The 27560-nt window shown below is 42.1% G+C and overlaps 1 protein-coding gene and 1 long non-coding RNA gene across 3 annotated transcripts in view; one reads left to right on the forward strand and one right to left on the reverse strand.

Moving 5' to 3' along the window:
- Cwc22 (CWC22 spliceosome associated protein) overlaps positions 1 to 768 on the reverse strand; it is a 50106-nt gene extending 49338 nt beyond the window's left edge. For both annotated transcript variants that reach the window (XM_034496403.2, XM_076928950.1), the window contains exon 1: positions 688 to 768. The gene's annotated coding sequence lies outside the window, so the exon portion shown is untranslated. The remainder of the gene's footprint in view (positions 1 to 687) is intronic.
- Positions 741 to 27560, forward strand: LOC143441349 (uncharacterized). The gene is made up of 4 exons (XR_013108662.1): positions 741 to 786; positions 18837 to 18922; positions 19245 to 19486; positions 27468 to 27560. It is a non-coding gene; the product is annotated as an uncharacterized LOC143441349 (long non-coding RNA).

The following is a 27560-nucleotide window of genomic DNA, read 5'->3' on the forward strand; positions in this document are numbered from 1 at the left end:
AAATTATTCTCCGCGTACCTCAAAAAAAAAAAAAAAAAAAAAAATTAGTGGCTACAATGTATCAAAAAAACAAAAAACAAAACTCTTGCATTTAGAGCAGGTGGAAACAGCTGGTACATTGCTGTTTGTTAAAGTGTATTGTAGGGCAGCTCGCAAAGGGCAGGGACTGCAAACCCATGTTTGGAAGTTACAAATAGTAGAGGCTCTTAGAGTTAAGATTAACTATGAGACGTAAACACAGAAGATGCGAAACATGAAACACTAGAACTAAACATGACAGGACTTAAATCAAGTCAATGAAACAAACCATAAATGAAAATGTAATAGAATTGGCCACTGGGATATTAAGCTGAAATGAGGCAAAAGCGTTACCACAGTTTATTAATGCAAGCCCTGGGTCCTGGGAAGCCGACTGGTACGTAACCCAGGGAGCTCCCAGGAGAGGTGTTCACCCATGAAAACCCAGACCAAGGCCCAGACGCGCACGCCCCGCCACCGGCGCTAGGCCCAGCCCGCACACGCCGCACCTCGCGGGCTGCCGGTCGAGAGGTGCAGCCACGTGAAGAAAGCAAGGCCCACCGGGCAAGCGCCCACTCGGAAGCCCCTGCCCTCTCCACGCGACCTAGCAACCCGCCACCCCCATTCTGGCTCCTGGTCTATCCCGAGTCTTCAGAGTTCCGTAATTACCTAAAGCTCCACCGCGCCGCCATTACACCGGAAGTGCGTCAGTTCCCTTTCCCGGGTAAGGGCAGCGCGAGAAAATCGTAACTGATATTGAATTGACAGGTATGTTATACTATTAATGATAATACCGTATAGTGTTATCATAGTCGACGCTATTCAGCTAGTAACACTGCCCCTCCCCGTCAAAGAACATGAGAAAAGAAAACATTAAGTCCTAGTGAACTACAAAGTCCAGCATGCTCTGGCAGCGCGGACGGAAATCAGTAGTTTGCCAAAGAGGGCCGCGATGCATGACGGGAATTGTAGTTCGTGCGGGTAGGCGGTCACAGTAGAGAAACCTCTGTGAGCTAGGTTTTTGAGGCATGCATCTTATTCTAAAACTACTCATCTTCTAAAGCCGTAAAAAGTAGCTCTTAGTAGTCACCATAGCATTTTTTTTTTGCAGTGTTAAAGGTTAACGCTAAGATACATACTAGGAAACTAATCTACCACAGAGGCTTACTATATATAATACCTTGCCTGAACATACTAAAAAGAGTAAAGATCCCTTTCAGACTTTTGACAAAAGCTTTGCCAAAAATCTGTTTAGGGGGGAAAGCGGCAAATTGTTTAGCATCTATTAAGTTCCAAGATTTTAAATTCAAGTGAATAAAAGACTATCTGATTATAAATGACATAATGATAATGAAAAGTAACATCCTGCCTTTACTTCAAGTACTTGGGAGGCCGAGAGTGGCACTGTGAGTTCCTGGACATCCAGAGTTACATAATGTGCCCCTGTCAGGAAGGAAGGAAGAAAGGGAAGGGAGAGAAGAGAAGAGAAGAGAGGGGAGGGGGAGGGGAGGGGAGGGGAGGGGAGGGGAGGGAAGGGAAGGGAAGGGGGGAAGGGAAGGGAAGGGAAGGGAAGGGAAGGGAAGGGAAGGGAAGGGAGGGAAGGGAAGAAGGGAAGGGAAGAAGGGAAGGGAAGGGAAGAAGGGAAGGGAAGGGAAGGAAGGGAAGGGAAGAAGGGAAGGGAAGGGAAGGGAAGGGAAAAGTGGGAGGGGATAAAAGAAAGCAAAAAAAAAGGAAAGAAAAGAGAAAGAAAAAAAGAAAAGAAGCAAGTTATATTTATGATAAGGGGGTATATTCAGGATTGGAATGTGAAGTCTGTAAAGAGTTCAGAGCACTGGCCTCAATAATACTGCTTCCTTAAGCTTTGATTTTTCAGTGGTAACAAAATCTAAGCATTAAAGTGCTTGCTAATGTGACTGGAAATCTCTTCCTAAAACAACTTCATCTTTATATTCGCAAATGTTTTTGTTTGTTTGTTTGTTTTGTTTTGTTTTGTTTGAGACAGGGTTTCTCTGTGTAGTCCTGGCTGTCCTGGAACTCACTCTGTAGACCAGGCTGGCCTTGAACTCAGAAATCCGCCTGCCTCTGCCTCCCAAGTGCTGGGATTAAAGGCGTGAGCCACCACCACCCGGCTCCCAAATGTTTTATGAACCAGACTTGGCTTCTCTAAGAATTTTGTTTATTTTTTAAACAGAGACAGGGTCTTACTATTCAGCCCTGGCTGACCTGGAACTCACTATGTCATTGAATGTTCTACATCTAGATCCACAGACAGCAGGAGGAGACATCTGAACACTGGCCAGGCTTGAGCATCTGAGAAGCCCATTTCAGGGACATACTTCTTCCCACTGGCACCACACCTACTTCAACAAAGCCACACCATAATAGTGCCAATTCCTATGAGCCTATGTGAGCCATTTTTATTCAAACCACCACAGGGTGTAAACAAAGATAAAAATCCTGGGCTAGGCCCTTTAATCCCATAATTTGAGAGGCAGACCTAATCTCTATGAGTTCAAGGCCAGCCTGATCTCTATAGTCAGTTCCAGGCCAGCCAAGATTACATAGTGAGCTTTTAATACTAGTACTGTACTTGGGAAGAAGAGGCAGATAGATCTCTAAGAATTTGAGGCTAGCCTGGTCTACATAGTGAGTTTTAGGCCAGCCAAGGCTACATATCAAGACCATGTCTCAAAAAACAGAAAGAAATCAAAGCGAACCAAAACAACAGCAGCAGCAGCAACAAAGCAAAGGGAATGATCAAATTTTAGAGCTGGTCCTCACCCTGCACTAGAGTTTCTAAAAGAACAGTTTTTGATAGAATGAATATATAATAAGGGATAATATCAGGCTGGCTTACAGGAAATGGTCTGGATAATTGTCTTAGTTAGGTTTTTATTGCTGTGAAGAGATGCCATGACCATGGCAACTCTTAGGAAAAAATTTATTGGGGCTGGTCTACAGTTTTAGAGGTTTAGTCCATTATCATCATGACAGGAAAAATGCTGGCACTGGCAGACATGTAGGACATGAGGGTTCTACATCTTGATCTGCAGGCATCAAGGAGACTGTGTGTCACACTGGGCATAGCTTGAGCATAGGAGACCTCAAAGCACACCCCACAATGACACGCTTCCTCCAACTAGGTCATAGCTATTTCAACAAGGCTATACACCTCCTAACAGTGCCACTCCCTATGAACCAAGCATTAAAACATGTAAGTCTATGGGGTATACTTACTTAAACCACCAAAATTGTCCAAGGCCTCACAGTGGAAGAAGAGGCAAGAATTCTGTTGTTGCTCAATTCATGAGACTGCAGTCTCTGTAGTCCTGTCTGGTGTTGGGAGTCCTGGAAGGCTCCTGGAGAGGTGCTGTTTTTCAGTCTGTGTTAGAATCCTCAAGAATTTGAGTTTAATACAGGCAGCGGCATGATAGACCAACTTGCTATTGATGGAGAAGGTGCAGACTAAAAGCAGTTTCTCTCTTCCATGTCTTTTTATGTGGGCTGCCACCAGGAGGTGTGGCTGAGATTAAAGGTGAGTGTTCCTTCTTCAAATGATCTAATTAAGATACTCCCACAGGAGTGTTGGGGAGTTCTGGTTTTGGTTGATTCTAAATGTAGAATGTAAGGGTCCTTGATTTGTGAAGAATGATACCCCAGACTCAAATAGTATGCAACAGTAAAAAGGTGTTTATTCTGCAGAGAACCTGCATGTAGGGGTGCACCATACATTGGGATGGAAGACAAAGGTGTAGACTTTGCAGGGTCAATGTAAAGCCTGCTAGGGCGGGGGTGGGGTGACTTTTACCTTCTTTCCGTTGATTGATTGGCTCTATCTCCAGGGGTCTGAGTGCCTTTGTGATTGGTTAAAGCTCTGGGGGATTTGGGGGACTTATGCTGATTACCTATACTTGGCTCAGGCTAGGTAGTGGGCCAGCTTTCTGACTGGCTGCCCATGAGGGGTGGTTTTATCTGGAATTGACTTGGTTTGGACTTTTCCAGTTCTGGGAAGTAGAAACTTAGGTCTAGTCTTTCAAACTGCCAGTTTGCAGCCTATTTAGCCAGTTTAGCCTGGTTCTGGCTAACTCAGTACTCTCAAGTCAAGTTGGCAACTGAGATTAGCCATCTTAATTTATGTGTTACCTGAGGTGTTGGTCATCAGGGCTGAAGAAACAGCTGTGATTAACAAGAGACCAGCTTCACTACTGTGAAACCTTTGCTTTGCTGGGGTAATTGACAGGGGTCAGCTGGAGATGACAGATTAGGCCTGATTAAGAAGAGAGCAGCACCTGGGAGGCAGAGGCAGGAGGATCTTGTGAGTTTGAGGCCAACCTAGTCTACAGATCAAGTTCCAAAACAGCCAGAGCTACAGAGACTATACTTTGAAGAAAAAAATGTAATTTAACATTGCATCAAAGGCTACATGAAAGACATAAGGAAATTAAAGATGTTGGGGTCCACACTAGCCCCACGTTGGGGCGGCCAAAATAATGTTGGGGTCCACACTAGCCCCACGTTGGGGCGACCAAAAAAAACGTTGCAGCCAAGGCAAAATGTTGAGGCCCGGGCCGACCCACGTTTGGGCGGCCACTGTATCCCGGGCCAAGCTGCCGCTCCGGTCTGCGGGTCGGGGTTCAGCAAGAGCGAGGGTGAGGGCAGACTCGAAGAATGGAGACCAGACAGGGTGTGATTCAATCCCGTTTATTCTTCAGTCTCTCTTCCTCTAAGTGTCTCCTTCTCTGTCTCCTCTGTCTGCTGTGTCTGATTCTGTCTGCAGCCAAGTGTCTTCTACCTAATGTCTGATGTGTCTGATTCTGATCTGTTCTGTCTCTGCCTTTTATATGTCTTACTTCTAAGCCACGCCTCTAAGTTACACCTTTAATCATGCCCTTAGGTCTTGTCTCTAACTCTGATCTCTATACTTCTAAATCATACTCTTAAGTCACACACCTTTAATCTCACACACCTTTAATCTCACACACCTTTAATCTCAAGGTATCTAAACCAAAATTATCAGAGTGTGCTCAGTTGTTGTAGGCTATTGTAATCCAAGTCTCATGTCAGGGGTATATGGCTCAAGATGGCTGCAAAGCTGATAGCCGCTTTCTGCTAAAAGTCGGCCCCCAACATAAAGAGAGACCTGATTTAAATCAGGAATAAAGGGAAGAGCACCTTCACACAAGACCCCTTCCCATCTAAGCTTCTCTTCCGAAAGAACATAAAGTGTTTCTTCCTCCTGTCTAACATCAACAAGCAAAAGATGCTGGAATGTCATCCAGGGGTCCAGAAAACAGCCCTAACTGGCAATTGAACTTGGCAGTGTTGTTTACCAGGAGTTTCAGAGAGCCCCTGAGATAGGGAATGTGTGGTGGAGAGTCTCTATGTGAAGGCCTTGAGACACTATTATGTGACTGTAGAAAAGTAAAGTCTAGATTGCATTAGAGTCCCAAGGATGCTGGAGATGCCAGAGTTGTAGGATGTCTGACAAGGAGAGCTGCACACAGGAAGGGGAACTATTCCAAGAGATAGATGTATATTGCAAGTAGAAGAGCTGGAGGAACAGAACGATTTAAGCCCTTTGACACTGGACATGAAGCTACAGGATTTGACATTCACTCTTCTGAGTCCTGGTCTTGCTTTGGTTCAGTCTTTCCTTACTATGTCCCCAACTCTCCTTTCTTCCTGAATTCTAAGCCAATTCATGTTGAAGGTATATAATTCACTTGTTTGTTTTACAGCTGGTTATAATTAGAGATTTCCTGGAGTCGCAGAAGAGACTTTGGACTTTACAGTGTTGAGCCTGGCAGAACATGGGGACTCTTGGAATGGAACTAAATGTATTTTGCATTATGGTTTGAACATAAGTGTATGGGTGCCAAGAAGTGTAAGTGATGTCTTGAATGTGATGTGTCATAGACTTGGGGATTTGAATACTTGGTTCCTCGTTGGTAGCACTGTTTGGGTTTATGGGGTGTGGCCTTGCTGAAGAAAGTCACTAAGGGAGGGCACTGAGATTTCAAAAGCTATGTGCCATTCCCAGTTCACTATGCTTCCTGATTACAGTTTGGAGACGTGAGCCCTCAACTTCCTGCTCATTGGCCATTTCTCCAGTCTACCATCATGGACTCTTAACCCTCTGCAACCATAAGCCCAAATAAACCCTTTCTTAGAAAAGTAACTAATTTAACCATGGTGTGAAGCATGGATTCTATTTATTCACAAACTAGACACCCATCCATGTTACTTCACACTCTGTACTCACTTCCTAATAGTTTAAAGAGGAATAATGTTAATCATTTCCATGCAGTTGTAAGTATTGCATTAGCTGATAGACATGACACATTCAAGATGACCCCTAAGTCCTATTAATTTCATGTCCAAGGTATTTGTCCACTATTAATGATCTATTTCTGGTTTGTCACAGTATTTGAGTTAATGTATGTTAATTGTAACAGAGGTGAGATGGGTGAGAGAGACCCACCACAAGGAGCACAAGGCACATGTGAGGCTTTGTCAAAACACTACTCTGTTCTGTTAGGAATCACTGTCATTGTTAATGATAAATCCTTTCAGCATTATTGTAGTCAGTTCTTCCATATTCATGTCTCTATAAGCAAGTATTGGGTGATGACAGAATTGGACTCCTAGATTGGCAGGGGTTAACCTCTCCCTTGTTTCCCTGGGCATCTTAAGCAAAAGGACTGCAAGTCAGCCAGCACAGACAGTCCGGTATCAAGACTTCTTACACTTTCTCTACTCACAGCCTCTCTTTTCCCAAGGAAAGCATATATATCCCCGTATGTAGGCATGTAAAATAGGTGGACAAAGTCTATATGCATAACTTGAACCACCTCTAATTCCAATTGTTGATTAATCCTGTTATTGATGCCTCCTATTGCATTTTTCAATTTCAATTAGTATGTGACTTTTCAATTGCTTCCATCTGTTGATTATATGTCTCTGTTGGAGTGTTGAATCATTTCTCTGTGTCTTCTTGAAGCTCAAGATTCCTATAGGTTGATATTTGGTTTATTTATTTATTTAATATATTGTGACCATAAGGCAAGGTTAAATTTCCTAAAAGCTCTTGATACTTGTTGGCATAAGACATCATGTGAGATTTGAAAAATTAGGTATTTATTCCAGTTCTTGTCATATGGCTTTTTTTTTTTTTTTTTGGTGCCTATCTTTCCAGAAATCTAAGTAGGTTGTTTATTTTATATGTTTTTTGGTGACTTCCACTCTTTCAGCATCAGATCAGATTTGTCCCAAGCCTACTGTTTGTATGTTGTCACTGCAAGAGGACCGTCCAAAACAGCGTTTGTCTTAGATCTGTAGATGGTATTTAGATAGGACTGGGGTTTCCACAGAAGGGTAGTCCATCCCCACAAGGCTATCCCGAAGGTCAAGATAGGCCCAGTACATCATGCATATTCATGGAGCTTTCTAAGGCATGAAAAGATTCTGCCAGTTCTGGTTGTGTAATGTTTAAGTTTCAATGTCAATTCCACTAGAATTAGACTCACCTGGGAGGCTCACCTCTCTGTGTGTCTTTGAGAGAATTTTCAAAATGAGGTGGGAAGACATACCCTGAATGTGAGTGGCATTCTCTCATGTCTGCAGACACAGACTGAGTTAAAAGAAAGAAAGAAAGAAAGAAAGAAAGAAAGAAAGAAAGAAAGAAAGAGAGAGGAAAACAAAACAAAAATCCAAGATGAACACCAGTATTCCCCTCTCCTTGATTACTGTTTGGTGCCTGTCTTAGTTAGGGTTTTACTCTTGTGAACAGACACCATGACCAAGGTAACTCTTATAAGGGCAACATTTAAGTAGGACTGGCTTACAGGTTCAGAGGTTCAGTCCATTATCATCCAGCGTGGCAACATCCAGGCAAGCATGGTGCAGGATGAGCTGAGAGTTCTACATCTTGTTTCAAAGGCAAACAGAAGACTGGCTCCCAAGGAGCTAGGACGAGGGTCTTAAAACCCATGTCCACAAAGACACACCTACTCTAACAAGGCCACACCTCCTAATAGTGCCACTCCCTGGGCCAAGCATATTTAAACCATCACAGTACCACAGACCAAACATCTCCCATTGCCTTCTTTATCATGAAGAAATGTGAGCCAGAATAAATACCTTGTTTTCTCTTATATTGGGGGGGGGGGGGGGGGGGGGGGGGGGCGGTGTCAGGGATTTGGTTAGATCAATGAGAAAAAAAAAAAAAAAAAAAAAAAAAAAACAACCTACTAGAGGCTATATTCACTGTATGTGTGTGGACTAACCCCAGGCTTCTAAACCAGGTCTCTGCCCACCAATGCAATGAAAATGCATCACATGTCTGAGTCCACACTTCACCAAGATCACCACAGTGCTGGGGCAGGTCCAAGGCCCACACTGTGGCCTGCTTCCTATTACTGATCTGGATAGGTGGCCAAAGACTTTTACAATCAGCCATAGGTGAGGCTGACTGGAACAGAGATCTAATAGATGGGGCCACCTGTCTTTTCCCAAGATTGGGGCTGTTCAGGGGCTCTGTCTGTAGGCAGGCAACAGAAGGGGAAACTTTAACTCCTACCTACTGATGTCTCACCATCTCAGCACTGAATCTGGGGGCTAGGCTCTGTGATCTCCTGCCTTCTGTGTCTAGTGAAGAGCATCTTGTTGCCTGTTGTTCTTCTATCCTGCTTAAAGAAGTCCTGTAGCCACCGAGTGACCTTAACATGGGTTCCATCTGGATCTCATGATGAGAACAAACTTCACCCTCCCCAGTCTTGAAGTAGACATGAGTTGAGTCTGTCTTACCAGGTTGCAGGTCTCTGCCTGGTTGTGGAGCAGGTGGAAGAAACCCCAAATGTAAGAACTAACTTGGGGACAGCTTTACTGCATAAGCTTGGGGAATGAGTGATGGAGATTATATTTCGCCACTGAGGCTGGCACCAAGACAGGTTACCTGAGTGTCGCAGGCCCACTCTAAAGGTAGCAGTGATGTAGGCTAGGCTGAAATGTCATTCTGTCTCAATAGATACAAGTCTATGTCTGGTGCCAGGTTAGTTCTAGAGCCTCTGTCTGAAAATTCTGGCATGGTACTAGATCTTTAGTTTCTGTATGATGGAAGGTCTAACCATGGTCACCTAGACTGTTTTAAGACAGTCTTGTGCTACTACTCGTATTCTATTCCCCAGTAGGTGAGAGTTTTGGTAATCTCTCTACGGCCCCATATTGGAAACAGTCTTATTAGTTGTCTAATGTAGTTCCAGTAGCTGAACCTATCGGTATCGAATTGGGGATAGAGATCATGGGGCCTGTCTCACACTAGAGTGCACTGTGCTGGACTTCATTTGGGGAAAGGGGTTGTGAGGTAGTCCCATTCTTGGTTTCACTGTGATGGGGCTTATAATGGCTTTTATGCAGAAGGACTGGATTTAACTCCCTTTGCATTTGGCAAGCTGCTTTTGAGTAGGACACTCTGGCAATTGTAACTTGTCTTTGCTTTGTGTGTTCTTTTTTCTTCCACTCTTCTCCACCCTTTCCCCTATCCTTTCAACCCCCTAATAGTAGATAAGGGGGGGGGGGGTGTTGGAGAATAGAAAGGAAAGGAAAGAGATCCCTGAATAAAGTTAGGGGTAAGAAAGAGGGCAACATTATCATTATATGACTTCCTGCTGATTAGGGGTGTCAAGTTCCTTGGAGCAAGTTTGATCTTCGCCATCAGGATGTCTACTTTCTTGTTGTTGTTGTTTCTTCTTTGTGCATGACTACTTAACAAGCCATGACCAATAGCAACCAACAAGGAACCAATAACCAACAGCCCACACTGCCTCTCTGGGCCCTAGCATTTATATACTGTTTAAAAACTTCCCAAAATTCCAAAATGTCACACAATCATACAAAATACCTGCAGCTGGCAAAATCATGCCCCTGCTAGAGCAAGAGGCAAATCATAATCAGCTTTTGAGGAAAAATCTGAAGCAGCCCCATATTCCACAACCAGGGTTAAAATGGAAACACGTTTTTTATAATATTTCTGTGGGGTTTTTAGTTTTTTTTTTTAAATTTTGTAATTATATTTATGTGCAGGAAACTTAGTGTACATTTAACCCAGTTTAGTGGTGAGTTCTTTAGCCTTTGTCTTTTCCAGCTTGGCAGTGCAAGTCACAGACTTGGGACCCAGGACATTGCTTCCCCAGTGGCAGCAGATCTTGTCATATCTGTTATTATAATTGGTCCTAATAGCTTCACCAGCTTAGCCAGAGCATCCTTGTCTTCTGAGTTAACCTGTGTGAAGGAAACAGTGGTGCATGTCATGTCTTCCTGTGGACCAGGCACCCCAGCCTGGCCTTTCCCTTGATGATACAGTAGGGCACCCCTATCTTTCGACATAGGGCAGGCAGGAAAACCACCAGCTCAATGGGGTTTACATCATGGGCAATCACCACCAGCTGAGCCTTCTTGTTCTCCACCAAGGTGGTGACTGTATTGACTCCTGCTCGGAGGACAGGTGGTCTCTTAGTTGGGATGTCCCCTTTGTCAGCGGCTTTCTTCTCAGCACTGGCCAGTAGCCTTTGCTTCTTCTCTTGCTTTGTCTCTGGCTTGTACTTGTTGGCAAGCTTAAGCAGCTGAGTAGCTGTTTGCCTGTCCAGGGCCTGAGTGAACTGGTTAATGGCAGGAGGTACTTTTACTTTGAGCCGCTTCTAGAGGATGGCTCTTTGCTGCTGCAGCCTGATGTAGTGGAGCCATTTGATGAAGTGTGTTAGATCTCTTTTGGGCTGGATGTCCTGCCCAATGCCAAAATTCTTGAACCTTTTTTCAAACAAAGGATTGACCATCTTTTGGGCCTCCTGTTTCTTTTCTCTTCTTTTTTTCATTTTTTATTCTTTTTTTATTGATACTTTTATTTACATTTCAGATGTTATCTCCTTTCCCCATCCCCCCCCAAGAAACCCCCTATCCCATCCCGCCTCCTCCTGCTTCTATGAGGATGTACCCCCACCCACCCAACCACTCCCACCTACTTGCCCTCCAATTCCCCCACAGTGGGGCATCCAGCCTTCACGGGACCAAGGATCTCCTCTCCCACCTATAAACTACAAGGCCATCCTCTCCTACATATACAGCTGGCGCCATGGATCCCTCCCCATGGGTCTGCAAACCCTTTCAGCTCCTTCAGTCTTCTCTCTAACTCCTCCATTGGGAATCCCATGATTAGTTCAATGGTTAGCTGTGAGCATCTGCCTCTGTATATGTCAGGCTCTGGCAGACCTCTAAGGAGACAGCTATATCAGTCATCATGCACTTCCTGGCTTCCACATCAGCATCTACCTTTGGTGACTGCACATGGGATGGATACCCAGGTGGAACAGTCTCCAGACAACCCCTCCTTCAGTTTCTGTCCCACACTCTGTCTCCATATTTGCTCCCATGAGTATTTTGTTACTCCTTTTAAGAAGGACCAAAGCACCCACACTTTGGTTTTCCTTCTTCATGAGCTTCATGTGGTCTGTGAGTTGTTGTATCTTGGGTATTTAGAGCTTTTGGGCTAATATCCAATTATCAGTGAGTGCATACTATATGTGTTCTTTTGTGATTGGGTTACCTCACTCAGGATGATATTTTCTAGTTCCATATTTTTGCCTAAGAATTTCACGAATTCATTGTTTTTAATAGCTGTATCCATTCCTCTGTTGAATGACATTGGTTTTTTTTTTTTTTTTTTTTTTTTCAGCTTCTGGCTATTATAAATAAGGCTGCTATGAACATAGTGGAGCATATGTCCTTGTTATATGTTGGAGCATCTTCTGGGTTTATGCCCAGGAGTGGTATAGCTGGGTCCTCAGGTAATGCTATGTCCAATTTTCTGAGGAACTGCCAGACTGATTTCCAAAGTGGTTGTACCAGCTTGCTATCCCACCAACAATGGAGGAGTGTTCCTCTTTCTCCACATCCTTGCCAGCATCTACTATCAACTGAGTTTTTGATCTTAGCCATTCTGACTGGTGTGAGGTAGAATCTCAGAATTGTTTTGATTTGCATTTCCCTCATGACTAAGGATGTTGAACATTTCTTTAGGTGCTTCTCAGACATTCGAGTTTCCTCAGTTGAGAATTCCTTTTTTAGCTCTGTACCTTATTTTTTTATTAGGGTTATTTGGTTGTCTGGAGTCTAATTTCTTGAGTTCTTTGTATATATTGGATATTAGCCCTCTATCTGATGTAAGATTGGTTAAAGATCTTTTCCCAATCTGTTGGTTGCCGTTTTGTCCTATTGACAGTGTCCTTTGCCTTACAGAAGCTTTGCAATTTTATGAGGTCCCATTTGTCAATTCCTTATCTTAGAGCATAAGCCATTGATGTTCTGTTCAGGAACTTTCCCCTTTTGCCCATGTATTTGAGGTTCTTCCCCAAGTATTGCCCAAGTATTGAGGTTCTCTTCTATTAGTTTCAGTGTATCTGTTTTAATGTGAAGGTCCTTTATCCACTTGGACTTGAGCTTTGTACAAGGAGATAAGAACTGATCGATTTGCATTCTTCTACATGTTGCCCTCCAGTTGAACCAGCACCATTTGTTGAAAATGCTGTCCTTTTTCCACTGGACGGTTTTAGCTCCTTTGTCAAAGATCAAGTGACCATAGGTGTATTGGTTCATTTCTGGGTCTTCAATTCTATTCCATTGATCTTCCTGCCTGTTTCTGCACCAATACCATGCAGGTTTTTTTTTTGTTTGTTTGTTTTTGTTTTTTTGTTTTGTTTTGTTTTGTTTTGTTTTTTTATCAGTATTGATCTGTAGTACAGCTTGAGGTCAGGGATGGTGATTTCCCCAGAAGGTCTTTTATTGTTGAGAGTAGTTCTCGCTATCCGGGTGGGTTGTTTGTTATTCAAAATGAATTTGCAAATTGCTCTTTCTATCTCTATGAAGAATTGAGTTGGAATTTTGATGGGGATTGCATTGAATTTCTAGATTGTTTTTGGCAAGATGGCCATTTTTACTAAATTAATCCTGCCAATCCATGAGCATGGGAGATCTTTCCATCTTCTGAGATCTTCTTCAATTTCTTTCTTCAGAGACTTGAAGTTCTTGTCATACAGATCTTTCACTTGCTTGGTTAGAGTCACACTAAGGTATGTTATATTATTTGTGACTATTGTGAAGGGTGTCATTTCCCTAATTTCTTTCTCAGCCTGTTTATCCTTTGAGTAGGGGAAGGATACTGATTTGTTTGAGTTGATTTTATATCCAGCCACTTTGCTGAAGTTGTTTATCAGGTTTAGGAGTTCTCTGATGGAAGTTTTAAGGTCACTTAAGTATACTATCATATCATCTGCAAATAGTGAAATTTTAACTTCTTCCTTTCCTATTTGTATCCCTTTGACATCCTTTTGTTGTCTAACTGCTCTGGCCAGGATTTTGGATACTATATTGAATAGGTAGGGAGAGAGTGGGCAGCCTTGTCTAGTCCCTGATTTTAGTGGGATTGTTTCAAGTTTCTCTCCATTTAGTTTGATGTTAGTTACTGGCTTGCTGTATATTGCTTTTACTATGTTTAGGTATGGGCCTTGAATTCCTGATCTTTCCAAGACTTTTGCCATGAAGGGAGGTTGAATTTTTGTCAAATATTTTCTCATCATCTAGTGAGATGATCATTTTGTGGAATAGTTTGAAGAGAATTGGTATTAGGTCTTCCTTGAAGGTCTGATAGAATTCTGCACTAAAACCATCTGGTCCTGGGCTTTTTTTGAGGGGGGGGGAGAGACTATTAATAACTGCTGCAAAATGCTCCTATTTCTTTAGGGGTTATGGAACAGTTTAGATGGTTTATTTGTTCCTGATTTAACTTTGGTACCTGGTATCTGTCTATAAAATTGTCCACTTCATCCAGATTTTCCAGTTTTGTTGAGTATAGGCTTTTGTAGTAGGATCTGATGATTTTTTTTTTTTAATTTCCTCGGTTTCTGTTGTTATGGCTCCCTTTTCAGTTCTGATTTTATTAATTTTGATACTGTCTCTGTGCCTTCTGGGTTAGTCTGGCTAAGGGTTTAATCTATCTAGTTGATTTTCTCAAAGAACCAGCTCCTGGTTTTGTTGATAATTTGTATAGTTCTTTTTGTTTCTACTTGGTTGACTTTAGCCTTGAGTTTGATTATTTCCTGCCATCTACTCTTCTTGGGTTATTTGCTTATTTTTGTTGTAGAGCTTTCAGTTGCGCTGTCAAGTTGCTAGTGTATGCTCTCTCCAGTTTCTTTTTGTAGGCACTTAGAGCTATGAGTTTTCCTCTTACCACTGCTTTCATTTATGTCAGTTAAGCAGCATCCTTATTGCATCTCTCCCCTCCTCCTCCTTCTCCTTCTGCTCCTCTTCTTCCTCCTCTCCTCTTCCTTTACTCTTGTTAACTGAGTGCTATTAAGCACATTCACAACTTCCTTTATATTAGTATTCTGGCATTGCTGGTTATTTTGTAGTGTGATTCTCTGGCTTTGGTGGTTACATGTTGACTCATTCTCTTGCCTCAGGTTCCATCATCATCACTGTCACCAAAGAGCCAAGTTCCATGCAACCTCCCCTGGTCAGTAGAGAGAAGCCAAGGCTGGATCCTTAAAGACACTGGTGTGCCAGTATCTTCCTGATGGTCTTGGCAAATAATATATTTTGGCCCCTCTTTAAAAAAATAACAGTATAAGTTTTTCTGTCCTCATAATTCCTCTAGCACGCTCATTTTCCCAGGCTTTTCTAGGCTTTCTTTCATGGTCAGCTATTGCAATTTGGACATTTCAGTTTCCTCCTAGGCCATCAGTTTCTCCAAGAGCCTTGCAACCTTAGTAACAAATCTTTCCCTTAGAATTCATTCCAGAATTCTTATTCCTATGCCTAAGGAGAGTGAACAGTATAGACAAAATCCCTTATCTAGTTCTGTGTTGGGCTCTTCTATACTCTTCAAGGAATAAGGCAACCAGTATCAAATCCAACTTACCATGAGTGATAGTTACTATTGGTTAACTTGACTACATCTTAAATGAACTACACTTCAGAAATGGAAGGCACTCCTGTGAGAATTTTTTTTGGCTTGGTTTGTGTGAATCCACTTTTAGACTGGACTTTTGAGGGAGGAAGACACACATCTTTGATCTGGATCTTGAGGTGGGTCTTGAGGCAGGAAGACAGACCTTTAATTTGGATCATGCCTTCTGCTGGAAGTTATATGAGGACATAGAAGAAGGAATCTTTTGCTTTTTGCCTGCTTGTCCTCACCTTACTAGCAGATCCATTCCTTCACTGGAATTAGACCTTACTTCTTTGGGATTCCAGAATATACAGAAGACCAACAGAGACATCCAGCCTTGCAGACTGAGCAACTACTGGATTCTTAGACTTTCCATTCACAGCCAGCCATTGTTGGATTAGCTGGACTGCAGCCTGTAAGTCATTCCAACAAATCCCATATCTATCTATCTATCTATCTATCTATCTATCTATCTATCTATCTATCCTATCTAGATTTATTTTATAACTTCTGTTACTCTAGAGAAGCCTGACTTACCATCACTTACTCTTTGGGATAGTTTTCACATGGGCTCTCTGAGACAGGGATGTAATAGGCTTATGAGACATAGACATCAATAATAGGAACAAGCTGGAAGCAGTATTGATCAGGAAATATCAGCATACAATAGTGCAGAGTAAACAGTCTCTTTAAACCTGCATCAGAGAAATCAGATCAAGAAATATCCATTAGAAAAGAAAAAGTAGACTCTTGTACCATAATCTTGGTTGGTCAATAATAGCTAGGGTGATCATAGGGAGAATAGGGTCTGTACTCTGAGGCATGCTTGAAGATGTTAAAGATAGACACTAAAGGTCTGAACATGGGAAGAAACTGTCTATGTGTCTTCCACAAACATCTAGTGGTATAGAGATAAAGGAAACAACCAGGTTTATTTGGTATGCACCAAATTTCTTACTTAGCTCAACACAATCTTAAGGATGGTGTGGGGAAAACCTGTGATATCAGAGATGTCTAGCCTTCCCTAGACAAAGGCAGAATAAAACTTTCAGAGACTAAAGATTTTATGGGATGTCCATGGAGATCGGTATCCATATTGTGACTCAGAGTCCATATTAGTTCTTAAAATTTATTTATTAAGAATTTCTCATATGAATATAATGTGAATGTAAAATTGTCTTAGCAATTTTGTAAGGCTTTTTATCAGTGTTTTCCATGAAGCCCTTATTATAGGCTTATAAGCCTTATTATAGTTAGTTATCCTTCCCTATATTCTCCTTCCACCATGTCTTAGCATCTTATTGTGAAGTTCATCACTTCTACTTCTGTCCCTTCACCTCCAATTCCTTCGCACCACCTTCACTTTCCTCAGCTCTATGTGTTTTCTATTTCCTACTGTTTTTCTATAACCACAGAGCCTACTTTTTGCTGCCTATATATGCCTTGCTTTCTTACATACTCCAGGGCCACCTGCCTAGGGGAGTTACTGCCCCAGTCTCACACCAATCATCACACAAGAAAATGTCCCCACAGGCTTGCCTATAGGTTACTCTGGTGGGGCATTTTCTCAAAAGAGGTTTCCTTTTTTTAAAGATGACTCTAGCTTTAACAATAAACTAACCAACATAATATGTATATTTATATATTTTAAGAAGCTTCTGCAGTAGTAGGTTTGCATATGGCATTTTCAAAGATGTGACATTATCCCAGTCAGAGCAGCTAAGATCCAAAAGTCAAATGGCAACAGATGCTGGTGTGGATGTAGTGAAATAAAACACTTGCTCATTGCTGGTGGGAGTGCAAGCTAGTAGTCATTATGGAAATCAGTGTGGAATTTCCTCGGGAAACTGGAATAGACTTACTATATGACCACTTCTGCACATATGTATCCAAAGACGCTATGTCCTACCCAGAGGTATTTGCTCATCCTTATAATTGCTGCTGTATGCACAGAAGCCTGGAAATGGAAACAGCCTAGGTGTCCATCAGTGATGAATGGGTAATAAAAATACAGAACATACAGTGGAATAGTATTCAGCTATAAAGAAAAATGAAATTTATAGGTAAATGGATGGAGCTGGCCACCACCATTCAGAATAAGGCAACATAGACCCAGAAAGACAAATAATGCATATTCCCTCTCACATATGGATACTAGATTTAAAACTTTAGAAATGTGTGTTAAACTGAGGTGCCAATAAAAGTCAGGAAACTGTAAAGAGACCATGGAGGTGCTTCAAGGGACGGGAGAACGAGAACAAGGCAGCAGGAAGGATTAAATAAGGTCAGGGATGGGAGGGCAGGGTAGAGAATTGAGTATGGGAAAGGATCACTAATAAGGTCTTATTTCATGAAAAGCATTGCTGAAATCCTTATGAAATATCTAAAAGAATTTTACTTTCCTCATTCTGATATTATTAGTAGTGTCTAAATTGACCTCAGCAATTTGGCCTCATTACCGAATAGATTTATGCTTTCTTCTAAATTTTAAATGAAAATTCTTGTTGAGCAGTAGAACTCTTATTGAGTGTTGGTGTCTCCTTCATAACTGTCTCAGGATAGAAACTCTACTTGGTACTCTGGACTAAGGATGTACTGCAGGCACAGTCTTCTGTGCTCATCGGGCTGCTTAGGAAACTTCAGACTGGACCAGTGAACCAACTGAGGACTTCCAGGGCTCTGCCCTGAAGTAGACAATAGATTTAATCAACTCCATTTGTATGAACCAAGGTCCAGTGAAAGAAAAGAACAACTATAACAGACTTAAACAAACAAGGGTATCTCCAATGAGATTATTTATCCAGACAACTTTTAGTTTTAATGTTCTGTTTTTCTATGAAGATACATGATAGCTCATTTTGCCTTTCTTCTGAAGTTATTTCAAATCCTAAATTTAGAACACTATGTCTTAGGAGTTGAATTCTCTCTAACACATAAAAATCAAGAGAATGCTATTTTTACCGAGTTTCCTTACTTTCACAGGGATATAATTTTTGCATAAATTCATATGAATAATTTCTTCTTTCTAGCCAGTATATAATTTGACAAATCAATAATGCAATGAAATTATACATGAAAGGTTACCTTTGCAAATAGCTCTTACATTAAGCACATACAAACAAGGGTTGTTTACAAGCGGAGAGCAGTGATGAATGGCTTTAGTGACTGACATCAACTATGAAAGCCAAATAGGTGAGTCTTGGAACACTCAATTGATATGAAGATCCTTGGTCTTCCATTTTCCAGTGAAGGCTAGTTTCTAGCTCTCAGAGAAGACAGATGGGCAGAAGATAGAAGGTAGAAGTTAAATCCCTGAGCAAAACATAGACTTTGTTATTGTTCCAGCTGAAGGGCAGAGTTGACACACAGATGGGGCTTTGGAAATGTGTACGGTCGTTCTTGTGCCAAGAGACTGCTTTTTGGTATGTCAGAGGAAAAAATGGGCAATAGCAAATGGGCAGAGGATGCTAAGTACATGTAGAGTTCAAGGAAGAGCTTTTCCACCCTGGGGCCCGGGAGGAACATGAGAAATTTAAATTATACTACCCATTTTGGTTTAGAGGGATGAATTTCTGCTTCTTCATTTACCCAAGCCAGTCTGTGGGGGCTCTCAAAGAAGATACATTTAAGCAAATAAAGGATTACCCCTGCTTTCCAAATCCCCTTTGTAATGTGTCTGGTCCTATTGAAGTTATATCTAAGAGCACATTTAATCTAAGTACAAATAGTTATAACCATGTTTTTAAAAGCCAAGAGTACAAATTCCTGGAAGTGAATAGTCTTTTATTGATATATATCAATATATATATAATTTTTTTTCCAGGCTGCTTCAATCTCCGATGACCACGTTAGTCACACTGAAGAGCGAAAGCTTTGACTCACGCTGAGTGACTCAACTCCTCGCACATGGTGAATGTTTTAACAAGTGCTCTGTGCTTATGTAACCCACATGTAATAACTTAAAAGTGCTCCTGGAACTATATTCGACAGCTTCTCCAAAAACACTTTAATTGGGGTAGCCAGCAGCTTTTAACTGCCACAGGGGATGTTTTGATATAGGGAAGTGGGCGGAAACAAAACAAAAGCTTCTCTGAACAGGGTTCTGATCTCCCCACAAAACATACCCCACTTGTGTTTTTCTTTCTGATGTTATTTCCAAAAAACTGTTCTTTGCAGACAAAAGTGAATGTTTCCAGAAAGTAAATAAGTGCTTTTTTTTTTTTTCCTGTAGTAAAAGCAGAGGCTGGAGAAAAGAGTTTGAAGGAGGCAAACTGGAGATGAAGAGGAAACAGAATCCAAGAGCAAAGATGAGCTCAAAGGAACAGAGAAAGTGAGAGGAGAGGGAGGCCACTGAAATGATGGCCTGGCTGTGGATCTCCTAGGCAAACTTCAGCAGGAATGATCACCATGGCCTTATGGCGGTGCAAAAATGAGAGAAATCTTTTCAGTGCATGAGAAAATGATATGATAAAGGTGAGATGTCAAACTTTCAGCAGTGATTGAGTGTGGGGAGCCTACAGAAGGCGGCTATCATCCATGCAGCCATCTTGAGCCATATACCCTGACAAGAGACTTGACTACAATAGCCTACAACAGCTGAGCACACTCTGATAACATCTCGTTTTAGATACCCAGAATTTTCCCTTGGGTGTGTGAGACTTAAAGGTGTGTGACTTAAGGTTGTGACTTAGAGATCAGATTTAGAGATAGGACCTAAGGGCATTACTTAAAGGCGTGGCTTAGAAGTGAGACATATAAAAGGTGAGAGGCAGACAGAAGAAATTATTATTAAGTAGTCTTTCCAGTCTGGGACAGAGCACTGAGCAGATCTTGGGTGGCAGCTCTTCCCCCAATCTCTAAGAACCCAGAGGAAAGGAGGATCCCAGGTGTTCTAACTTGGGCAGTATCTTAGGTAAGCAGACACCAAGGCCTGCCCCAAACAGGGAGTAACTGGGACCCACAAGGACCCAGGAAGTCACTCCCTGCCCGGAACACTTGTTCCTTCTGGTCTGGGCCAGAGCACTGAGCAGATCTTGGGTGGCAGCTCTGCCCCCAATCTCAAAGAACCCAGAGGAAGCGGGGATCCCAGGCGCTCTAACTTGGGCAGTATCCTGTTTGAACTTGAGCACTGAGCAGATTTTGGGCCCCAGCGCTTACCCCAGTAGTTACACCCACCCCACAAAGTTCTGATACAACCAAGATAATAGGAAATACAGGCTCTAGTCAGGGACAGGGCAGGTAGCACTAAGGAGATACAGATGGCAAAAGGCAACCACAAGAACATAAGCATCAATAACCCAGGGTACTTGGCATCATTAGAACCTAGTTCTCCCACACAAGAAAGTCCTGAATTTCCCATATCACCAGGAAAGCAAGATTCAGATTTAAAATCACTTCTAATGATGATGATAGAGGACTTCAAGAAGGACATAAATAACACTCTCAAAGAATTTGAGGAGAACACAGGTAAACAGGTAGAAGCCCTTAGAGTGGAAACACAAAAATCCCTTAAAGAATTACAAGAGAACACAACCAAACAGGTGAAGGAATTGAACAAAACCATCCAGGACATAAAAATGGAAGTAGAAACAATCAAGAAATCACAAAGGGAGACTTCCCTGGAGATAGAAAACCTAGGAAAGATATCAGGTGTCATAGACACAAGCATCACCAACAGAATACAAGAGATAGAAGAGAGAATCTCAGGTGCAGAAGATATCATAGAAAATATTGACACAACTGTCAAAGAAAAAACAAAAAGTTCTTAACACAAAACATCCAGGAAATCCAGGACACAATGAGAAGAACAAACCTAAGGATAATAGTTATAGATGAGAGTGAAGATTCCCAACTTAAAGGGCCAATAAATATCTTCAACAAAATTATAGAAGAAAACTTCCCTAATCTAAAGAACAAGATGCCCATAAACATACAAGAAGCCTATAGAAGGCCAAATAGACTAGATCAGAAAAGAAATACCTTCTGTCACATAATAATCAAAACACCAAGTGCACAAAACAATGAAAGAATATTAAATGCAGTAAGGGAGAAAGGCCAAGTAACATATAAAGGCAGACCTATCAGAATTACACCAGACTTCTCACCAGATACTATAAAAGCCAGAAGATGCTGGACAGATGTCATACAGACCCTAAGAGAACACAAATGCCAGCCCAGGCTACTATACCCAGCAAAACTCTCAATTACCATAGATGGAGAAACCAAGATATTCCACGACAAAACCAAATTTACACAATATCTTTCCACAAACCCAGCATTACAAAGGATGATAGGAAAGCTCCAATATAAGGAGGGAAATTATACCCCAGAAAGAGCAAGAAAGTAACCCTCTTCCAACAAATCCAAAAGAAGATAGCCACACAAAGGTAACTTCACCTCTAATAACAAAAATAACAGGAGACAACAATCACTGTTCCTTAATATCTCTTCACATCAATGGACACAGCTCCCCAATTGGAAGACATAAGCTAATGGACTGAATACATAAACGGGACCCAGCATTTTGCTGCATATAGGAAACCCACCTCAGTACAAAGACAGACTCTACCTTAGAGTAAAAGTCTGGGAAACAATTTTTCAGCCAAATGGTCCTAAGAAACAAGCTGGAGTAGCCATTCTAAAATCTCCAGCCCAAGAACACAAAAGGAGGGACTCATGGCTCCACCTGTATAGTAGTTAAGGGTGGCCTTGCCAGGCATCAGTGGAAGTGGACAGCCTTGGTACCTGAAAGTTTGGATTCCCTAGTGTTGGGGAATTTCAAGAGCAGAGAGGTGGGAATGAGAGGATGGTGGGAGCACACCCTCATAGTAATTGGAGGGGGGTAAGGGGTTAGGCATCATTGGAAGTGGAGGGCCTTGGTGCCTGAAAGTTTGGATTCCCTAGTGTTGAGGAATTTGAGAGCAGGAAGGTGAAAATGGGAGGATGGTGGGAGCACACCTTCATAGAAATTCCCAGAATTATATGGATTAGACATGATAGAGGCAGGAAGCCAGAAGACTAGATTCCAGAATTCAAACAAACAATTATCTTGATACTAAAATTTGTTTTGAGAATTGTATATTGCAGAATACATAGCCTTGGTGTATCTACTCATCAGGCAAGCTGAGCACACCTGCTCGAACCTCTGATGTCCTGGAATTCCAGCCGGATGCAGTGAAGACACAGTGTCAGAGGCTTATCAATTTATTCTCCCCCCAACCCCTCTTCTAATACCTCAACACCCATAATCAGCTTGAAGAAGTTAATGAAGAGTTGGTGCCCCTATTCCCTGGGTTTGGGGACTGAGGTGGTTAATATTGGGCTGTCTTTCTAGGGAAAAGTAGTGGTTTTGGTGGATCAGGGATGATTAGCTAGGATTTATTGCATAGCCATAACCTACTGGTAGAAATATGTATAATTGTTATTAAGATGAAGTTTTAATTTCTTAAATGGTACAAAATTTACTTTGATTTCAAATTTAAGGTTTTCATTGGTACGAGCTTCTTACTAATATAAAAGTGAGGTAAATATTGTTACTATCATAGGCATTGTGCCTGTATAACACATTTAGGAATACAAGGCTTAGACCCAGTCCTTTCTTAACTTTTTTAACTTATTTGGGACGGTTAGCCTGTGAGTTAAGGGACTATAGCAAATTCATGGCTTTGAGTTTATTGTTAGGGTGTTTTCTATATTTTCTTTAGAATTAGCTGAAAGGAGTTAACAGACAACAGTCCAGATTACCTTACATGGATAGTTGGTTTTCAAAACATCGGAGGTCCACAGAATTGACATTACAAATATTTCTATATTAATGTTCATTTTGATTAGAGACCTGTCTGCTCCTGACAGCTTCCTGTCGTGGATTCTAAGAAGAAATTGAGCATCCTTGGAGTTACTCCAATTGTGGTGAGACAGCCACTAGGCAAGAATTGCCTCTTTCTATCTACAGACAAAATACTGTCCAGAAAAGGACACACTTGCAGAATACTCGACTGATTATATCTACCAAGACAGAGTAATCAGCGCTTAATAATTCTGCATCAATCACTAGGTCTGTCAGATGATCCTGGGCCAGAAGGCTGAAGATCGGATGCTCCAATGTTCTGTAGTATAGGGACTGTCCAGGTGTTCAGCAGTCTCTATAAATTGGCTATGTTTTAGAAGCTATGCTTTGTGCTTCCCATAATCTCAGTTAACTCAGTCATTCTGGATTTCTGATGGGGTTGAAAATTTATAGTCCCATAGCCAATCCTTGCTATTTACTTTCAGAGAAAAGATTTGAGAGGATGGTTTTCAGCTGACATTCATTCTAAAGCCAAGAAAAAAAAAAAGCCAGGTTCAGAACTAAGTATTTTATTTAGGAGAGATGACAGAGGTTCTGCTTAGTCAACAAAATGATGGACTGGGTATTAGGTCTATCTTGCACCATACTGACATAAATTAGTATAGTTATGCTCTAACTGTATTTTGAGAGAAAAGTTTTATTTTAACAGGAAGGGTGATATGTAGGAGGAGCTAAGGTGGGAGGAGAAAGGAGAGGAGGAGTAAGGAGAGGAGGAGGAGAAGGAGAAGAGGAGCTAGGTGATGAGAGAGAAAGAGGGGGGGGGGCAGACATGGAGGCAGATGCTCACATGTCTCTGCCAGTCAAAGATAGTTGATATATCTAGATTGGGTATTAGGTTACACTTCTGATTGATATTGAGCATTACCAGACTTATATAGCCTTTGGTTGACATTAAAAAAATTGTATAAAAGCAAAAAGGAGAAGGGGGTATAGGATAGGGGTTTTCTAGGGAAGGGAAATGGGGGAAGGGGATGGCATCTGAAATGTAAATAAAATATCCAATTAAAAAAAAAGAAATTATTACTAAGTATTAGGTACTTGAAGTAGGCACTTGAGACTCGAGACAGGCAACTAGGGATTAGACACTTGTACTTGGATGGGACTCGAGACTAGAATTTGGAACTGGAAACTTGGAACTTGGAGGCACTAGGGACTAGGAACTAGGGACTAGGAACTCAAGACTTGGGACTTAGACTAGGAAGAGAGACTGAAGAATAAACAGGATTAAATCACACTGTCTGGTCTCCATTCTTCGCATCCATCCTCACTCTCTCTCTTGCTGAACCCTGACCCTCGGACTAAAGCAGCTTGGGGAAGTGCAGGCTCTAACAATTTAGCAGGTTCCAGCATTAATATAGCGGTCCGTGACATTTTGGCCCCTCAACGTGGGGCATCTCGGGCCGAAACAATTGAGGCCACTGGGAGACATGAGAAAATATACTAACCGAGTCTGTCTGAAAACATTGACCTCCATATAGGAAGAACAGAAGAACAATTCCAAGCCACAGGGGGAAGTAGAACATGGTGGTTCATACTGGATGGCTACAGCCAGTTTCTAAATTCAGATTTATCACTTGTATTGTTCATTATCACGTAACACACTAAAACATCACTTACTGTAGTTTCTGTGGATCTGGAATCAAGGTATACCTTAGCTAGGTCCTGTGGGTCTTCGTTTCTCAAAACATTGCAATCAATGCAAAGGCCTCATGGGTAGAAGATTGCTTCTGCCATTGCCTGAATCTTTGTGTTTACGAAATTCATATGCTGGAATCCTGCACTCCAAAAGGTGATGACATTAGAGGATGGGTGGGACCTCTTAGGAAATGACTACATGGGTAGAGCCATCAAGAATGGGCTTGGCACGCTTACATAAGAGGACAGGCCCAGAGCTGTGAGAATCAAATGCTTGTTGTATGCTGTTTTTATGGCTTGTTGGTTATTTATAAATCACCCAGCTTTTGGTGTTTTTGTTTCTGCAGGCCAAACAGACAAGAGGCACATCCATGGGCCCATTTCTGTGGTGGTTGGCAGTTCTCAGGTCCTCCCTGGCTGTTATTCAGGGACTTGCTTCTTACTACTTGTCTTAGGGTTTTTATTGCTGGGATGAAATACCATGACTAAAAATCAAGTTGGGGAGGAAAGGGTTTTTATTTGGTTTACACTTCCAGATCGTAGTCCATCATTGGAGGAAGTCAGGATAGGAACTCGAGCAGGAAGCAGCACTAGAATCTGGAGGCAGGAGCTGAGGCAGAGGCATTTGTTTCTCATAGTTCTGGCTTGTCCTCTTATATAAGGGCACCAACCCTATTCTTGGTGGCTCTATTCCATGACATAGTCATTTCCTGACAGGTTCCATCAATCTTCTGATGCAGAGGCCATGGAGAGGGTATTGGTTACTGGATTGCTCCATATGGCATGCTCATCCTGCATCCTTGTGGACCTCAAGACCACCAGCCCAGTGATGGCACCACCCACAATGGGCTAGGCCCTTTCCCACTGATCACTAATTGAGGAAGTGCCTTACAGTTGGATCTCTTGAAGGCATTTTCTCAACTGAGGCTCCTTTTTCTCTGATGAGTCTAGTTTGTGTCAAGTTGACATACAAGACTGGCCAGTATATTACTGATGTGGAACTCTTACTAGATAGCTCCAAACGGTGACATTTCATTGGAATGACTCTGTAGACAAGGATGAGAGGACATAGCTTCATCTCAGCATCGATATCTTGTCACTTTTACAATGCTCTGTGCTAGGATTGTGGTGGAGGTGGAGGGGTTGAAAGGAATCCCTCACTGTTTGAAAGTTAGCTGCAATGAGATAGCAGCAGGCCAGTAAGGAGGAGAAGCATGTATGCATGGAGAAAAGTCTAAAGCATAGGAAAGATAGATCTTCAAATAAGCTCTGAGGGCAGATGAGTGAGATGGAGACATCTTTTCAAGCTACAGAGAGGAACAGGCACTTGGGAGAGGTGTGGCTTGCCATACTTCACAGGGGTGTGTGCGCCAGCTGTGAGAGAGATATGGGCAGGAATTCATGGGGGGGGGAGTAAAGGCTATGTTATTTTTGTCTTATTTTTCTCTGATGCTTCTCTCTCTCTCTCTCTCTCTCTCTCTCTCTCTCTCTCTCTCTCTCTGTTTCTTCCTTTTGATTGCCAGTTGTTTGTTCTCTAGACAAGGTTTCACTGTGTAGCCCTGGATGTCCTGGAACTCACTCTGTATACCTGCTGGCTTCCAACTCAGAGAAATCTGACTAGTCGCTTCTGCCTCCCAAATACTGGGATTAAAGACATGAAGCACTACCATTGCCTGGCTTTTTTTTTTTTTTTTTTTTTTTTTAATGAGTTTTTGGGAGGAAGAAAAATGCCTTTCTTTGATTTCTAAACTTTATTGTTATTGCTGCTGCTGCCGCCCTTCTTTCAGAAGCTCTTCTTCTGAGAGAATTGCCCTACTGCTTCAGTAGAGGCGACATGGCTGGAGAGACCATCCCTGAAGCAGCTCCCGGCACCTTGGCATAGCCATGGCCAGTGCTGAGTACTGGTACTCCGTGACAATGAAAGTGTGCTCGTGTTTTGCTCTGGCTCCCTGACAAAGCCCTGGCAGACCTGAAGAAACAGGACAAATCAAATCATTCACGCTGAGGTGCAACACCACCAAACCGAAGCCAAGTTGTTAGCTGATCAACTTCTAGAAGAAAAAAAATATTTGTATTTCCCAAATGGGCTAGTTTCACGGAACTTGAAACAACCTGATAGCAACCAGTTATTTACTTTTCTGTTCTTCTGTTTTCCTGTCTGAGATGTGCGGGAATGTAACTTCGAATTGGTTGATACATCCCTCTCCCCTGGTTTCTGCTCTCTTCAGCTCTTCTTTGCCAGGATAACGCTCTCTTCTGTTCACTTCAGCTCATCCCGATACTTGTTGCGACACTAGCAAAATGTTGAGGCCCGGGCTGCCCAACTGCTGTATCCCGGCCCAAGCTGCCGCTCCGGTCCGAGGGGTCGGGGTTCAGCAAGAGAGAGAGTGAGGACGGACTCGAAGAATGGAGACCAGATAGAGCGTGATTCAATCCTGTTTATTCTTCAGTCTCTCTTCTTCTCTCCAAGTCCCAAGTCTTGAGTTCCTAGTTCCTAGTGCCTCCAAGTTCAAAGTTATTTCTTCCAAGTTCTCTTCCAAGTGCCTGCTTCTCTGTCTGATTCTCTCTGCTGTGTCTCATTCTCTGTTCTGTCTTCTGTCTGCCTCTCGCCTTTATATGTCTCACTTCTAAGCCAGGCCTCTAAGTCACACCTTTAATCATGCCCTTAGGTCTTGTCTCTAAATCTGATCTCTAAGTCACACTCTTAAGTCACACACCTTTAATCTCACACACCTTTAATATCACACACCCAAGGAATCTAGACCAAGATTATCAGAGTGTGCTCAGCTGTTGTAGGCTATTGTAATCCAAGTCTCATGTCAGGGTATTTGGCTCAAGATGGCTGCAAAGCTGATAGCCGCTTTTTGCTAAAAGTTGGCCCCCAACAGATACTCATTCTGTTTTATGGGATAATGTGTTACCTGATTCTAGAATTGTAAGTAAAGCTAGTTAATGTCTTCATTTTTTTTTAAGTCACTAGGACCAGCTTGTGCTCAGGAGAGGGAAGAACGAACTCAAGGGCCTCAGGAACCTCCTTGACCACAAATGCGGGGGAACCACAAACAA

This window comes from Arvicanthis niloticus, chromosome 2 (assembly GCF_011762505.2).
Source record: "Arvicanthis niloticus isolate mArvNil1 chromosome 2, mArvNil1.pat.X, whole genome shotgun sequence".
Classification (NCBI taxonomy): domain Eukaryota; kingdom Metazoa; phylum Chordata; class Mammalia; order Rodentia; family Muridae; genus Arvicanthis; species Arvicanthis niloticus.